The following is a 17280-nucleotide window of genomic DNA, read 5'->3' as shown; positions in this document are numbered from 1 at the left end:
GTACCTGGTGGACTGGGAGGGGTATGGGCCTGAAGACCAGAGCTGGGTCCCCTCTTCCGACATCCTAGACCGTACTCTCATTTCAGAATTCCACCAGTCTCATCCTGACAGACCAGCACCTCGCCCGAGAGGTCGTCACCCCCTTCGCTCGCTTCGCACGGCTGGAGCCGTGCCTCAGAGGGGGGGTACTGTGACAAACCTGGCAACAACACCGTTGCCTCCGTCAAGACAATTCCCTCATCATCTCAGACAATCCAGTCAATCATCCGCTAATTCCCTCAACCAATCAACCAATCAGCGCCCGGCCTCACCAGAGTACTAAGACTGTGACTCAATTATCACGTGCACCTGCAATCAAGCAATCACCCTGATCACATGTTCCACCTGTTGCTGTATTTAAACCTGAACTTTCATTCACCATGTGCAGATTCTTGATGTTCTTTGTAGAGCCGTATGCTATGCCAGTTTCTGTTCTGATTTCACGATTCACAATTTTGGCCATTGTGCCGTGTTTGTTTTGTTCCTGAGTTTATAATTAAATCAAGTTTGCCGTGGAAGATCTGCATTTGCGTCCATTCTTGGGAAACCATGACACTATGGCATTTGCGATATGGGGTACAGCTGTTTTAGAATGCATTTGCGTATACGATGAACTCGGAATGACTATAGATTTAACTGCGCAGCGAATCACTTTCACTTTCCCTCTATGGCGTAAATTAAAAGGTTAGAAAAAAAATGATGGTGGAACTCCAAGTATTGTAGTATAGGTTAACCACATCACAGCGCAATGGGCTCATCAAAGTCCCAGTGAAAGACCTTGCATGCACGAGGAAGGAACAGCAGTCTGTGTGCGTGCGCTCTCACACACCTACTTCCGAGAGCTCGAGAAGGGCTGGGGAAAACAGCCCAGACACAGCTCTTCGCGCATCTAGATCTAATAATAACAGCAGACCTTAAGATGATTTCCAGGCTGAAATTTATAACGAGTAACGACCGTTACGGCAGCGCAGTAACTGTAATTAAATTACTGAAATTTGAAGAGTAATGCGTTACGTTCCTACGTTAGAGCCAAAAGTAATTAAATTACGTAACGACGTTACTTAGTAACGCGTTACCCCCAACACTGGTTGCATTGAGGTAACTTGTTTTGTTCATATGCTGTGTGTTTCTACACCGTTAACACTGATCATGTTTCCTGTAGCTTGGTGTCATAAACTTGCATGATTTGTTAAACGATTCTGAAATAACATTGCATGATGTGTGTGTTTTCTGAAAGTTCATTGCATGATGTGTTTCGTTGCGTGATTCTAAGGGTGCGTTCCAATATGCGACCTTGCCTCCTCCACTTGTGCTTGTTTCCTCGTAGCAGGAAGTAATATGTCATGATGACATCACTGACAACAGCATTATATTTCAATATCTTGCAAAAGCTCAATTGTAAACTCTTTTTCTCATTTGCAATTGGGATGGTTAATGAAACACAGTCCCTCAAAAGTTGTTGTGGCTAGGCTGACAGCTGGGAAACTTTATCGTTTTCTCCATGGAGGAGGGGCCAGGAGGCGGGGCGAGGAAACAAGCCCAAGTGGAGGAGGCAAGGCTGCATATTGCAACGTACTCTAAAATAACATTGCATGCTTATCTAATTGTTAAACATTGTGAGTATGGTGTAAAAATTCTAGCATGTGAATATTGGAAACCTCGCAGCTCACTGTTTCTTTTACCTCAGCAGACTCGGAGCGATGCCACTGCTGCTCTGTAAGGCCTTTGATAACCAGTTGTTGCCCTTTTAATGTATTTTATAATGTGTTGTTTTGTGTGGTTAGCAAAAAGAGAAAGTAACTGAACCAACACCAGCCTGCTGGTTGGTGCTGTTAAATAAATACTGACAATTGTATTATCACTTGAACCCATGCCTCTGCCTTTACTTACTTACCTGTGTGCGGGAAACCCTGGTTTAAAACTTGGTCTAAGAACCATTGTTATAAAAGTATATCTGGTGGTGCAAGGCCACCAGTGGCGTAGTTGTTAAACACAGTTTGCCTAGACCTCCAACCTACCCCCGGTTACATACCGTATGCATAGGAAGAGATCCAGGGTCAAGTATCAATTGAAGAGCCAGGAATCCATGTTGCTCACTGTGTGCCCCCAACACCTAGCTACGTACATCTATTGCCAAAGACATAGAATTATGAGGTGCTCAGCATTTACAAAGTAGCATCCATCATGTTCTATGTACGGGGGACCCATGCTATACATTTCCATTAAAAAACTTTGGCACCAAAATTTCTGGGTTCACTATAGGGCCCTATGGGTTGGCAAGTAGACTTGCCTGGTAGTGGTCTGTAACAGCAGTGGTGTCTGGGGGGGAGGAGATCTGCCTGTCATAACAGTAGGTGCAATCGAGAACGGCTATATGTACACAGCAAGGCATTCTGGTGGAAAATGTTGCATGATGGTTAGATTACCTGTCCAATTTACCAATTTTCAGTCATGTTGCGCCGACGAATTGACTTGTCACATGGTGCCAAACTATCGCGGGATGAATGCGACTGCAGACAGACCTTGCAAACCCCGCAGTTGCTGATCCCTGATGATGCTCGTCTGCATACCGCCTCCGAGGTCACACGCCCATGAACTGGTTGGCCAACAGTTCACTCACATGTGTAGGCGAGTTGTCCCACACCTCTACACAAGTCAGCACTGCACCCCACCTCAGCTCCTCCTCTCTTCCTGTCCCCCCACACCTCAACTAAGGGTCGATTCGAAACGGAAGGCAGTGACTCGATGACTCCCCCCCTACATGAACAGGTCTCTGATCAGACAGGTGAAGTTAGCTGATGAGGCGGTCGTTTCGAACGGCACTAACTAGTGCGCATTCCCTGCGCATTTGATCTTACGGCGATTCCATGGCGGGAGTTACGTTCATCACGTTAGCGCTTAGCTTACGCAAGCTATCTGAGCGGTGAATGACCGTCAGACGGCAGAATCGTAAAATAGGCTATAAATAGATCTAGCGACTGCATACTTAGATACTAGAATGTTGATTTATCCCTTCGATTCTCAATATCTACATACATAAGTGTCAGAATAAAGAGTATGATAAGGTAGTAGCTTGGGATAGTAGCCATGTTTGTTTTTCAGGTTTCCGGTTGAGAGGGAGGTGGCGCACAGCATTTTGGGTACAAACACAGCCGAAGTCAGCGAAGTCAGCATCTGATGCTGCCTTCAAATATCCCCGTTACGCCCACAACTACAGTCAACTGCCAAGGGAGGAAATAAAGCAATTTTTCGTTTCAATCCACACTTCATGACTCGATGTCCAGTTAGCTCACTGGAAGGACAGCTGCCTTTGCCGTTTCGTGTTCACCCTAAGTGTTAACTAAGCTATGGAAATCTGTTGCAACAGGGCAATCTGGGGAGTTTCGCATGAGCACTTCATTTATTTTACAAACCCCATCTCCATAGAAGTTGGGACACAAGGTAAATTGTGAATAATAACAAAATACTGCCATTTTCAAAACGTCTGATACTTACATTAGATGGAGAATGGCACAAAGAAAACACATCAGCCATCAAAACTGACCAAAATTATGGTTTTGGGGGATATTCATGAATATGTAAAAACAACTGTAGCAACCCTACTCATCATCCTTGAAAGTAGAATTATTAAGTAATTTACCGTCTAGGGGGGGGATTACTCACTTTACCAGAGGCCTGGGGTAAACTGTAGAAGTAGTTACTGTTGACTGCTGTGCTTATAGTACGCGAGCCCCCACTCTGAATTACACCTCAGAGATATTGATAACAACATTCATAACAGACTTTCACTATATTACATGAATTTGGAGTGTCAAACATCCATAAATAAGACATCAGTGGGAAACAGGTTATATTAAAAGATAAATGATAGACATTTATTTGAGCCCACAGGAATTGATTAGCCCCAAACACTCCTTCAAGGATACTCTGACCAAATGTCAGAAACACAGACAAAGACAACACACACAAAACAGAATAAAGAAAAATACCCGGCCGGGGTTAACGAAAGTTATTGTGGGTACCCATGTTGGCGCGCGATGGAGCTCTTACCGTCCATTGAACAGAACTGTTTACTCACAGATCGCCGTTTATCCACGTTCACGTATCCACAAACGCAACCGTCACCCGATGTCACACCGGATCTCGACCCCAACACCATTCACGCCACCAGAATGGTTTTCTGACGCGAAGCTGGTCCTCTCAGCCTGAAGGTCCTCAGCGGTAACCAGCGCTACCAGGCGCTAGCAGGATAGCCGAGGCTCCGATGTTGACCGGGCAGATAGCATCTCCAACTGTCAAACCGAAACCGGTGACTGACTTCTCAAACAAAAATAAACATTAACTAGGAACTTAAACAAAACGGACACAGGAAGCTTGTGTGTCGAACTTCTCCCTCACCTACAAGTAGGTATGTCAAGTTCACTTGAACCACATTGTAAAGTAAAGTCTTTTAACCTCAGCGATCAAAAAGGTCTCTTCCTAGATCATCTCCTCTCTCGTCTCTCGAGTCTCCCGTCTCCATGACAACCTGGTCCCCTTGGGAACCAAACAACAGGCAGTATAGGAAGCAATAATAGTTCGCCAACGAAACAAAAGTTCATAGGAAGAAGTTGTATAAACGCTAGAAATACAATACATGACATTAGACGCTTATTCAAACTCTTTTTTAAAAAAAACATATATTAGTGCACCAACATATCACACGTACAAGGCGTTAGCCAAATTTCAGGTGTGTTACACTCTCCCCCTACTGAAAAAGGGTCATGTCCTCATGACACAGGACAAGATAGGAAGCAATGCTTTCCACATTACAAAAAAATAAAATACCCATACACACACATACAAAGTTAGCTAATGTAACCTAGTATTGGGACATACTCAAACTTCTACTTAAGTCTAGAGCCTATCCATTTAAAGTGGCCATGCCACTCTAATTACATTACCATGTCCACCTTTTTTTCATAATCCTTGGTGTTCTCTGACCTGGTATGCAACATTATTTTAGCTGGAAAGTTATTTGATGGTGTATTTCAAAGCATTTTATTGCGCCCAAAAACACCTCTCAGGAGAACTAAGCGGTTTGTCCATAATGTTTCTAAGCTTTGCACTGATTGGCTCAGCTGTTGCTAGAGAACCACGTCATTGTAGAGAACATGTTCTACTGAGGACTCGCAGGCTATCAGCCTTTGAGATAAAAGAAAAGAAAAATAAGCGTTGCCGAATAGGCTAAAATTACCTAATGTTAAAATGATTGTGCTGGGTAGGCTACTCCACACTGGCGCAGATTTAATAATGTACCAAACCATATTGTATTCTGCGCCACTAGATGGCATATTTTTGGGGCATACGGCTCCTGGGAGGAGGAGAAGAAGAAGTGTATGTTGTTGCTGCTAGCCACGTACTCACTCTGCCTGCGGTGGATTGTTTTATTCCGTGTCAATTTAAAACTACTTCAGTAAATGTATTAACTTTACACCGAGCCTCTTCATTGCCTACTACAAAGCAACTTTATGCACCAGTTCGTCACTGATGGCTCATCAACGCGGCGGCATCCTCGTCATGGCACAGGTAAGATGCTAACCTACAACACCACTCAATGTTGTATTTTTTGCTTCAGGCAGGTCTTCATGTTTTTATTTTTCTTCTCGGACGTATTGTGTAGGTTAACTTGGTTTCACTCGTTACGTTTGATCCAAGTGGATTTCATTGTTGTTTCAGACACAACGTTTGCACAATGCATCGAGAAGTAAGCTTATTTCAATGTTGTTGTTGTGTTCAAAAGGTATTGAATTTATAGACATGTCGAAACACATTTAGGACAGACTACCGGTGTGAAAGACTATCTTGGGCCGTAACAACTGGCGACTGCAGATGTTAGAAGCAGTGGAGATTGGATGTAAATGTCACTCTTAATCTGGGGTGTATTCATTTAGACCAGGATTGAGACTTTCGTTTTGACCAATCACTTTGTTTATCACCTGGAGTCTTCAGTTGATACGGGGGACTCAGCTAGTCTGTTACACCGGTTATAGGCCTACACTTTGATAAGTTTATGCATACCGGTAAATAAAACCTGAGAAGATATGCCCCCCCCTCAAAAGAAAGAAAAGCACAGCCAGAGCTCTAAATTAACATTGCAATCAGCCAAATGCTGGTGAAAACTCAGGTTGGCTGGTACAAAATAAAACTTAGTAGCCACTTTGACCCATTGGTGAGTATGCCTGGCTAGTGAGATTAAACATCTATTAGCAATTTTGGCTGGTGATGAAAAAGGTTAATTTGAAGTCTTGAGCACAGCATACCTGTTATTATCAGTGTATCTCATCATTATTCTGTATCCTCAATTCTGAAGCATCTATTACTGAACTGCACACATTTACACTTTATGCATATCTAGGGGTACATGCATATTTTTTCATCTTTCCATTTATGCTATACCTCCAGTGTAGGCATATAATGTAATAGGATGTATATATTTATACATAGATGTATATCATTTTGTCATTGCAGGTTCATCAGAGTCAGGTGGTCAGCACCCAAACTAAAACCATGGGTCATGGTGAAGAAGGATGAGAGACTGTTCTATGTGCCCAGGGTTCGTCAGGATGGTGTCCAAGAATTACATCCTAGCAGCACAGGTAAAGAAATGAATAGTGAGTTGTGATTAATACTATTTAGCCTACTGGCTGGCATCACATTTTTAAATTCAGGCAACATAGTGCTACATCAGGTAATTATTCAATCAGTACTGTAACAGTACAGGGGTTAGACAACGAAACATCTTGGTGGCGGAAGCTGACGCAGAGTGTGAAGGTTCAATTAGCAGGGTAATAAGAGCACAGTTCTCTTCAAAATATAGCAATGCACACAACATAATGGGTTAAAAAAATTGAAATTCTTGGTGGGCTATCCAAGGTAATGTCTGCATACCACCAAGATGAACCACATCCAACAGGATTAACTGTGGACGCTAGAGGAAGCATGTCTGATCATCCTTCTTGTTGGTATGCAGATATTACCTTGGATACCGTGGCTCTTAATACATCATAAAGACTTGTTATCTTGGTCAAATATGCACCAGATTTTTTTTAAATGGTGGTATCCCATGCTGTTATGTGCTTTGCTCTTTCCCTGTTAATTGAGCCTTCACACACTGCTCTTCAGTGCAATGTGCAATTAATGTAGACTGGCCACCAAGGTGGTCCAATTTATCCATGAAACTTCCCACACCAAAATGTTGTGTTTTCATTGTCTAACACCTGTATATTACAATGCATTACCATATTAATTTAAATAACATGTTTCCATTTTTTATCAGAACAGGAAGCCATCATGAAGAAGTTGCCTGAGAGGCTTCGCTTGGGCTTTGCCAGCACCTCACTATCAATGATGCTGGTCTCCTTATCCACCGTGCCTACCCCCACATTCCTCCCTTGATGCATTCATCTCCTGAGCTGTACCTGTTGTGGGAGTAGTCAGTGATGACACACAGTAGTTGTGATAATAACATACATGTATATGAAATAACTGAAATGATATCCGTCCAGGCATTTCCTTTGGTATTTTATTGTACACAACTTAGAACATGTTCCCTGTCTGTCTATATTGAGTCTAGTCTAAAACTAATTACTCTAGTTCTATTGTCTCCGGCATATGCACGTATCCATTTTGGTGCCTGGATTATACTGCATGTAAGTGATAATATGAACTCAGGTCAGGATACCACAGGATAGACGTCCCCTCGTATCACCTTCGTAACCCTAAAATGCATGTGTACTTTGTGTCTAAAAATAAAGTCTATGAACAACTGAATGATCTGATTAATACATTGAAATGGTGTGGTGCAGACGCTGAAATGGGGAAGTTAATTGGTTAAACTTGGCTTGGTGTGCTGGACCTCGGTCTCTTCTATACATCCAATCTCAGCCATCAGATCATTGCTCTTCTCACCTGGAGAAATAGAAAGATATACTTAAATGACAAATTTTATCCCAAACAACCAAGTTTTTCACAGTGAATTGGTTACTGTCCCTGACTCCCTGCAGCATTTTGGGGCTAAGTGCCTTGCTCAAGGGCACTTCAGCCATGATGGAAATGAGGAGAGAGGTAAGGATGGGTTTCACACCTGCCCCAATATCAAGACCACCTCCCTAACCATTAGGCCACTGATGTCTCATTTTGGAAGGCAGACAATTTTGTGAAAATATTAAGTGTTACACTTAACATTAATTACAAGGACAACATGAAGGCTGGGTAGGCCTGTGCATGTTATGGATAATGTGACTGGCATTTCATGACAGCATCCTATGAAGAGTAAGCCTACTATAGGAAATTCGGCTCTAGAGATGTGTACACATGGTTTACTTTTACATTTAAACCATAACACTGAACTTCATAGCCTTTCTTTTTTACTAAGAGCACTAAAAAAATGCCGTGTTTATGTACACGCGTTACACAGCCCTCAATATCTCAGCATAACGATATCTTATATAGCGCCAGTTGCTGCTATGGCATAGCCAGGTAAAACATAGCTCTGCATCATTGATGCTTTCTTATGGAAAGAATCTTGAATTGAAAAGTCATCTACATGACATCTTACACTTTAATTGCCTATATTTTAGGTATTAAGAGGTTACAGTGTAAAACAAATGTTGAAAGACACTTACCAGCTGCTAGCTACTCGGTGAGTAGTTAGAAGTTTTTTTCCGGATGGATCCACCTCAGCTTTCTTCTTTTATTTTTAGGTATCCAGTGAAAAGTCATGGACGGTTTGTTACCCTATCTGCATGTGCAATCCTCAGCACAACGGGTGGTTATGCTGTTTAGTTATCAGTGATATGAGTAAGGTTTGGTTACGAGTTGCCAAGATGCTCCATTCATAATGTTTATTAATTTTGACTCGTCAAAGGTGGGCGTGGCTAAGCGGCGGGTAGTCAGGGTGACGTAAGCCTGCCCTGTTTTTTCAATTGGCCAGGCTTAGCCGTTTTGTTATTTTCATAAACTACAACAATCAAACGAAATAAAAAAAATCTTTCACATTAACACGACCAGGAAATCATATTATGAACTGTTATAACACATAATCATGCAAGAAGGTTTAAAAAAATTGGCATGGCCTCTTTAAACAGAGTACTAACATACCGAGTACCAGAGGTTTGGGGGGCAACGTCCGACCTATTGACTACAGGACAGAGGGATAGCGAGGTTACTGAGGTGGGCTGCCCTGGGCAGTCATATGCCAGCCTTGCTGGTGCCCTCCTCACTCTCTGTGGTCTTGGGGGTTCACTTTCAGGACAGCTTGGTGTCCTTACGCCATCGGGAGACCTCTCGTGCCGGGCTTGGCTCTCCGAGTCCTCAGTCATCATCTCCTGTAGACCATCCGTTGGCTGCCTTTCCTCTTCAGCAACAGACAGGGGTGAGGGTGGACTGGACTCAGTGGTGGGCACGTGCTGAGCAGACAGCAGGCTGGGAACAGAGTGACTGGGCGGGGACTCAGGCACAGGCATATCTGCACCAGGGGGTTTTGGTGACAGGTCAGGGGACTCAGCATTGTACACATCCTGAGCAGACAGCAGGCTGGGAACAGAGTGACTGGACGAGGAATCAGGTAGAGGCAAAGGCAGGGACAGAGGTATGTGTGCACCAGGGGGGTCTGGTGATGGCTCAGAAGGATTTCCATGGAGGATTAAACTAGGGCGAAACGGAGAGGCAGCCTCATAGGAAGAAGCAGGTGAGAGTGTACCGGACTGACTTTCCAGAGGGTCTGAGTCATGGGGCACTGTAGACCAGTATATTTCAAAGACTGATCTAATGGGCACATCAGAGTCATCTTCATCAGTCTCTGGGATCATGGGTGGATAGAATACCACCAGCTCCTCTCCTTCTGACTCAGATGTGGACGGTCCACTGGCCATCCTTCTCTCCTTCTCCTCAGGCACTGGAGCTTGCCTCCTTCTCCGGCGCCGGCTGGATCTTCGGTTCGGTCTCTTCGGTTCGTTCACAGTGTCTCTTGGGCTCAGTGAGACGTCTTGTCCTACCGGTAATAGCAGGTTGCGGTGTAGAACTTTGTCAGGACCTACTCCATTCTCTGGTCTCAGCCTGTACACAGGTAAGTTTGGCATTTGACTCTGTACAATGTATGGGTCTGAGCACCAACGGTCTGCTATCTTGTGTTTCCCTTGTAGGCCGACGTTCTTCAGTAACACTCTGTCACCAGGAGCAAGTGGACAGTAACGGACCCTCTGATCGTAAAGGCGTTTGTTTCCCTCATTCCTCTTCCCAGCCATGGTTTCAGCCATCTGATAGGCAGCTTGAAGGTCTCTTCGCATGTTTGCAACATATCTTGCGTAAGACTTTGCGGATGAGTTGTCACTGGACACGCCAAAACACACATCAACTGGTAGCCGAGCTTCACGTCCAAACATCAAAAAGTAGGGACTGTAACCTGTACTGTCATTCTTTGTGCAGTTGTAGGCATGGACGAGGTAACTGATGTGCTGGCTCCATTTTCCCTTTTGCTCTGGTTGTAGCGTGCCGAGCATATTGAGCAGTGTCCTGTTGAAACGCTCAGGCTGCGGATCTCCCTGCGGGTGATATGGGGTGGTCCTTGACTTCTTCACTCCCAGCATGCCTAGCAATTCATGGATGAGACGACTCTCAAAGTCTCTGCCCTGGTCTGAGTGCACTCTGTTAGGTAGGCCATAGTGAATGAAGAACTTTTCCCACAGTACTTTGGCAACTGTCATTGATGTCTGATCTTTTGTGGGAAACGCTTGTGCATACCTGGTGTAGTGGTCAGTGACAACAAGCACATTGCAGATGTTCTTGGAATCTGGCTCTAGGGACAGGAAATCAATGCAGATGAGGTCCATTGGCCCATCACTGCTGAGGTGGGAAAGCTCAGCAGCTCTTGTGGGCAAGGTCTTTCTCTGGATGCATCTAGCACAGTCCTTGCAGTGCTTATCAATATCTCACTGGGCAAAATAGGCTTGAATCCGGAGATATTTTGACTGGATATGTTTTATGACACGCGGCATATTCGGACCAGATTTCGACCATTTCCCGACTTTTCAAGAATCCGTGAAAATCTTGGCATATTTTGACTCCGGAATTGTGTTTGGTGAATACGGAGATATTTTGACTGGATACCGGTATTTTGAATGACGTGTGCTGCCAATCGCATTGAATAGAATGTTGGCCCTCCCTCTGCCGTTATGATTATGAAGCTCTGCGCGGCAGCCCGCCGCTTCCTATCTGGATTTCTGTCGTACGTTAGTCGGCAGCATCTTTATCACAGACTTTCCAGAAATCTGTCGCAGACTTGTTAAGCCATCAAAAAACCGTATTTAGTTCTAGCTCTAGGCTATGGGACTATGAGGACTCCGAGACGGTGTCCAAGTGAGATGGCTGGCGAGGTTGTTCGAGGTAATTTCATGATGAGGATGGACCAGACTTTAAGACATTCTGAGGTAAGTTGAAGTAACAGATTAGAGGAACATACGGTGTATTGTCTTAAAGTAGCTCTAGATCAAAATTAAAGCATGCCTGAATATTGTAATGTTTAACTTTCCTAATGTTTTCTGACTGACCGTATAGCTAACTTGCTAACTAACCAGCGCCTTGTACTGTCCACTAAACAAGGACGGTTATCTTAGCATGTTAGCTAGCCTAGCTTTTTCGGTCTGGTAGGCAGATGTTAACGTTAGCTAGCCTGCCACCACCTAAAAATACTAAACCTTTGGGCAAGTGATACGGTGTCACGAATGAATGTATGCATAGACGTTTTACTGACATTGGATATATGACGTCGGATATCTGCAGGGGCTAGATTTTGAAATTACGACAACATTTGGTAACCTGCTACATTTTAACTAGCTAGGAGGAGACTATTTGGTTACAGCTTTGTTTGACATAAAGCTTATTTTCCATGATATCTAAAAGTTAATGACATCATGGACACTTGTGTCTGAATGTCGCACACAACTAAGTTATCACCTTGTATAGTCTTGAAAGTGTGGCTGTATTGTTCTAATATATGATTTGTCCCCCTTGACCAAGCGAAAAACACACACTCTCAATTGCCTTTCTGTAAGATGAGAGATGGTCACAGCATGTGTCGTTATGAACGGGGCAGAGGTAAAGAAGCCCCCTCCGATGTTATTTGACAGAACAGGAGTATGCCCTGTCCTTGCTCTTGCTCCAATGCACACATAGAGCTAGAGACTTCTGTGCCAGAAAGAAGAGAACGAGAAATTGTGAATTTAAGAATTTGTTTTGTTATAGGGTAATTGATGACATCGTATGGATGATGCCCATCTAGGACTGTGTGTGAGTGTGTGTGTGTGTGTGTGTGAGAGAGAGAGAGAGAGAGAGAGAGAGAGAGAGAGAGAGAGAGAGAGAGAGAGAGAGAGAGAGAGAGAGAGAGAGAGAGAGAATGTGTAAGACTGATGATGTGTATAAGGCCTCTGCATGTTTTGGTTTTGTATTTGTGTATTTATGTAAGCTGATAAACACCTTAATTTTGTTTGGAATTAGGCCTAACATGATAAAAAAAGTACTTCACTCTATTCTACATCCGCAGCTCCATGAATGTCATGAGACACTCCAGGAGACGGTGGTTGCAATGCTTTATCAACACCCCGCAACCCCAACCCTCCAATGGAACCCAGAACCCTCCGGAGTTCCTCAGGACCTGTAATATATTCGACTGCATGTTTTAAGGTAAAGAAAATTATCTAGACTTTACGTGTGCAATTTCCATTTTAACCATCTCAAATAACCCTGAGGTTCTCATCGTCAAACTAGAGAAAACATCAGTAAGGTTCAGGCTGTCTTTTACAGATAAGGTACTTTATTCACTGTATCACTAAGCACTTTATTCATCCTGTGGGAAATTCAAGAAACAATTGTCCACTGTTTGTAACAGTATTTTTTAGCCAATTTGGATTGGAGCCAATTTTGGTCCCCTAGGGGAAATTCTTTCTCTGCATTTATCCCATTTCGGCTAGTGAATCACATTGAAATTTCTTAGCATAACAATATGTGATTGTGTTATCATTTTTTTTCATCAGGCATGAGTGAGGCGAACACATCGTGCGTTGGAGGAAGAGTTGCAGTGACGACTTGGACCACAGGCCAGGTAAACAGGTTTACTCTGAGCATGTCAGCCCATACTTCTGTGATCAAAGTGCTATTAATAGAGAAAGATGTAATGCAACCAGATGACCATATATATGTTGATGAGTACACTCCTGTTGAAAAAGTAATATTTTGAACAATATTTCAATAAACACACAAGTTATTTCTAAAATGACCATAGAGTAAGTGTAATACAACATCTTTTCAGCTTACTGCAGAAAAGTAAGGTCAATAGTATAACTTGAATGACATATTTGTTCATTGTTGTGAAATTATGCTGGTGCAAAGGTGAGTACACCCCAATGTTAAACTGTCTATGGAGGGGCTGTGTTGGCCCGAATCTTCACGAATTTGAAAGATTAAAAGGGAGGTCATCGCTGTGCATTTCATCCTTGCCTTACATTGAACTTTTACATTTCGAGTCTGGACCTAGCTAAACAAGATGTATATGAGATTTGAAGGAAATCCTATGGAGAGTATCATGATCTGATGATGTTCAGTAGTCAGAGTACATGTTAACAAGCATGTTTCTAGTGGTGAAATTCAGCTTCCTACTGCGGACGGCATCGGTACAGGTCCGAAACATTTCGGTCCTACTACCATGCTTGACTTTCAGCATGAGGCACTTTTCTTTCTACAAATCACTTTTTACCACCACACATGCTTGACACCATCTACTGATGCAAAATTGTTTATCATGGTCTCATAGTCAAACAGACTAAGGATATGGGATATGGAACCATGTACTGTGATCTAATGACACCATGATAAACAAATTAGCTTTAGATCAGTGGTTCTCAACCTTTTTTGGGCAAACGCCCCCTTGGACTCATCACAAGCCTCCAAACACCCCCCTGACCCTATCATAAGCCTGGCCACGCCCCCCACCTCCCCCTCCCTAGTATCAGCTGTATCCTTCTCAACAAAGAAAAGTGCCCATGCTTAAAGTCAAGCATGGTAGTGAGAGTTGCACGGTTTGGGGCTGTGTGGATGCCATCAACAGGAGGAAGCTGAATTTCACCAAAAGAAACATGCTTGTCGACATGTACTGTGACTACTGAAGCAGATCATGATACATACTCTCCACATGATTTCATTCAAATCTCACACACATCTAGTTTGGCCTGGTGGGGACTCATAATGTAAAAGTTCAATGTAAGGCAAGGATGAAACACACACAACGATGACCTCCCTTTAAATCCATTTCAATTTCAAGACGTTTCGGGCCAGCACGCCCCTTCTCAGACAGTTTAACATAGCATAATTGCACAAAAAAATGGACAAATATGTCATTCAAGTTATACTACTGACCTTACTTTTCTGCCATAAGATGAAAACATTTTTGTATTACAGTTACTCTATAATCATTTTGGGAACAACTTATGTGTTTTTAAAAATATATATATTCACAATGTTACTTTTCAACAGGGGTGTAGTCATTATTGCCGAGCACTGTATATTTGGATCACCATTACACGTTTAGTCATAAAGTAATGAAAACTTGTGTACAGCATTGTATGTTTTCTGTTCAGCTGTAGATTACCTAATAGTGACGAGGTCACCAATGCCATCATCCAGGCTAGTAAGGATTCTGGGTAGAGCTGGGGACCAGAGAGTTTACTCATAACTCATTTATGTGATTATGATGTATAAAAAAGACTAACTCAGTTTCTTTCTGTCTCGCAGAAGCCTGAAATAGATTCTTTGAGAATCTTAAAAGTCAAACAACTGGGCCTTGCGGGGAAGACTGATGACGTGAGAAAAAAAGGAAAAATTTGATGAGCAGACGTGAGCGGGTAGGTAAAACCACAACTACCAACCCCATCATACAACTGCCATCACTTTCTTTTGTCACTACTTCACTTCAGGGGGCAATTAGCCAATATCCCCTTTCTTTCTTCCGAGTACTATTGTTAGTTTTTAGAATGACCGCATTTGGTACAAGGTATTTGCAAATGGGCAGCCAACACTAAAGGTCTGTTTTGACTCCTCCGTCAGGCCCTACCATGGAGCATATGGCATGGCACTCGTTTGCAATGCGACCGACCCGGGTTCAATTCCTGGCCTGGGTCCTTTGCCAGCCCTTCCCCATCTCTCTCTCCCAACTTGCTTCCTGTCATCATCTGCACTGTACTGTCATTATGAAGACAAAAATATCTTTTTTTAAAAACACTCCTCCATCAGTTGGGGGACACATACTGTCAGTGGGGGGGCAGTGGCAGATCGCGAACAATTCAAACTGGGAGAACTATACGTTGATCGCGGCAAGGGGTCTATTCAGCGCTAAAAGGGAGGGCGTGGTGGCTGTTTGGGTACTTGATCTGCCGTTACCCTGCTGACAGTACGTGTCCTCCAACTAAAGGACGAGTCTAAACCAGGCTTAAGAGATGCAAGCATAAGGAAACGTGGGGGGGACCATAGTTTTAAAACACGTGGTTTGGGGGAACCATGGTTTATGGCAAATAGTGTATCAAAGTTAAATAGTAGAACCATGGTTAATTTTTGTAAGGGATATTACTATGACAGCTACTGTACTCCTGTGGATAAACCACAATTGAACTATGCTTGGTTGATCTGCTGGATAATCTTGTGAAAATCCTGCTGTATTATCTCATGTGACCAGTTCTTTGGCATGTTCATGGTAAACAAGCATGAGTGTGGGTTTTGAACTGTACATATTTTTTTATGTTTAACACATTGTTTAAAACTGCCCTATTTTTTTGTTGCTTTTCAAGCAGTGGTGCTGGTGGCGCAGGATGTCCTGGAGGAGGACGACCTCGACTTCCTCAAAGGGGCTGATGCTAGCCTTGTGCCTGATGGGGAAACAAGTGCACATTTGTTGTGCTCTGTCTGAGATGGAGAAGTGTGCGCCTTGCTGGCGTACTTCAATTGATGCCTGCAAGCCCAGCCAGCGAGTGACCGATAGTGGCCGGTTCTCCCTTCGTGACCCCCCCCCCCCCCTTCTGCGGCCGACAAAGCTTGAAATATGATTAAATGTAAATGTAAAATAAGCAATTAAAGAAAGAACATTCAAAACAACAAAATAATTGTCTGTTATAATATGATTTTAGCTGGGATTTAGCAGTAATTTAAAGGTGGCCTAATTGTTGTTTTGCAGTAGATTTGTGTCTATTATATTATGTTGAAAGAAGTATACTGCCTTACAAAGGCAAAGTGCAGTAACCAATTACCGTAGGTTCATTCTGAAAATGTGTTCATTCTGAAAATGATTTTCATAAAGACCTCCTTTATCTTGTGACTAAGAGTTATGGTCAAAATGTGCCCTGTTTTACAAATATTGCTATGTCAAATTTGCAGTAATTACAATATCCAACCTACCAAGTCTTTGAAGGCATTTTTTCCCCTCAGTTTCATTGTTGGCACTGCTGTTTACCTTTTGTAGGGCAGTTTAACCTAACGTCAGCATAATTAATTTCGGCAACTTTGGCAACATCACTGATGTGGCAACATGCCCGTCACATGTTGGGAAATCCTCAGCTTCCACAATCGTTTCGATCTGAAAGACAATCTCACTCGTGATTAGGATGGTAACCAGGCAAGACTAAGTTGTAATAGACCTAAGTAATAGAATAGAAAGCTTTTTTTTGTCATTATACAAAGCATTCTGAGATTTGAGCTTCCCTGCAAGGTGCACAGTCGTTTATAGATGAACATTGTCCAGTACGTGTGAGTTCATTGTTGTAACAACTTTGGGGAAGAAGCTAAAAACACCTAGCGTGATAAAGGCATGTACATAAATGCCTGTGAAATCAATTTATTGCCTGGTCATGGGAGGTATGGGTCGTCCCATGCCTCACAGATCCGGAGATATACAACTACAAGAATGGAACACATCCGTGAGAGTATCTGCATCAAATACGTGAAGCACGTGCCATATCAGGTGAGAAAACGGCATCCGGATTTGTCTCATGTCGAAACTGTCCCATTCCGAGATTCGGATATGCTCCATATATGAAAATTGGCACCAGCGTATCAGTACCGTATCTATCAATATATCTCCGTATATTGGAAATATCCAGAAATATCTTCATACAAACATCCCCGGAAACAGAGCCTTTTTGCCCAGTGTCTGCCTTCATCCTG

General features: G+C 43.1%; 1 long non-coding RNA gene across 2 annotated transcripts; it reads left to right on the top strand.

The window, feature by feature from the left end:
* Positions 1 to 11013: 11013 nt before the first annotated feature.
* On the top strand, positions 11014 to 16514 carry LOC134458414 (uncharacterized). 2 transcript variants are annotated; one of them, XR_010036576.1, is made up of 5 exons: positions 11014 to 11507; positions 12620 to 12732; positions 13110 to 13177; positions 14863 to 14972; positions 15915 to 16514. It is a non-coding gene; the product is annotated as an uncharacterized LOC134458414 (long non-coding RNA). The 2 variants fall into 2 exon arrangements; XR_010036577.1 differs by having other exon boundaries at positions 15912 to 16514.
* Positions 16515 to 17280: the final 766 nt, after the last annotated feature.

Source organism: Engraulis encrasicolus, chromosome 11 (assembly GCF_034702125.1).
Source record: "Engraulis encrasicolus isolate BLACKSEA-1 chromosome 11, IST_EnEncr_1.0, whole genome shotgun sequence".
In the NCBI taxonomy this organism is placed as follows: Eukaryota; Metazoa; Chordata; class Actinopteri; order Clupeiformes; family Engraulidae; genus Engraulis; species Engraulis encrasicolus.
The sequence above is the reverse complement of the archived record's forward strand: the minus strand, read 5'-3'. Positions and strand labels throughout refer to the sequence as shown.